This window comes from Octopus bimaculoides, chromosome 12 (assembly GCF_001194135.2).
Source record: "Octopus bimaculoides isolate UCB-OBI-ISO-001 chromosome 12, ASM119413v2, whole genome shotgun sequence".
Lineage (NCBI taxonomy): Eukaryota > Metazoa > Mollusca > Cephalopoda > Octopoda > Octopodidae > Octopus > Octopus bimaculoides.
The window spans coordinates 37690324-37691230 of NC_068992.1; the positions used below are offsets into that span (position 1 = coordinate 37690324).

The 907-nt window shown below is 47.1% G+C and overlaps 1 protein-coding gene across 7 annotated transcripts in view; it reads right to left on the bottom strand.

The window, feature by feature from the left end:
- Positions 1 to 907, bottom strand: part of LOC106869551 (IQ domain-containing protein H) — a 616433-nt gene that overhangs the window by 594418 nt on the left and 21108 nt on the right. The gene's annotated exons all lie outside the window — the stretch shown is intronic.

The window sequence follows — 907 nt, forward strand, 5'->3', positions numbered from 1 at the left end:
GTGGCACTTTTTCACACAGCTATCCTCATCCATTCTCGCCACATGACCATACCAGCACAATTGTCTCTCTTGCACACCACAACTGATGCTTCTTAGGTTCAACTTTTCTCTCAAGGTACTTACACTCTGTCGAGTATGCACACTGACATTACACATCCATCGAAGCATACTGGCTTCATTCCTTTCGAGCTTGCGCATGTCCTCAGCAGTCATGGCCCATGCTTCACTGCCATGTAGCATGGCTGTTCGTACACATGCGTCATACAGTCTGCCTTTTACTCTGAGAGAGAGACCCTTTGTCACCAGCAGAGGTAAGAGCCCTCTGAACTTTGCCCAGGCCTTGCTTCCACACCTGAAACTTCTCCTCTAGTTCTGATAGTGACTCAGCAATTAGTGCAAGGTCATCAGCATAGAGGAGCTCCCAGGGGCATCCTGTCTTGAATTCCTTTGTTATCACCTGGAGGACTATGATAAATAGGAGGGGGCTGAGGACAGAACCTTGGTGGACCCCTACCTCTACCCGGAATTCTTCACTGTACTCATTGCCAACCCTCACCTTACTGACAGTGTCTCTGTACATGGCTCACACAGCTCTCTCTAACCAGTCCTCTATCCCTAGTTTCCTCATTGACCACCAGATGAGGGATTGAGGGACACTGTCAAAGGCTTTCTCCATGTCAACGAAAGCCAGGTACAGAGGTTTATCTTTGGCTAGGTATTTCTCCTGAGGCTGTCTTACCAGAAATATAGCATCAGTGGTGCTTTTCCCTGGCACAAACCCAAACTGCATCTCATCTAAACTGACTCGCTCCCTAATTAGTTGGGCTATAACCTTCTCCGTGACTTTCATTACCTGATCTAACAACTTGATACCTCTGTAATTATTTGTATCTAAAGCGTCACCTTT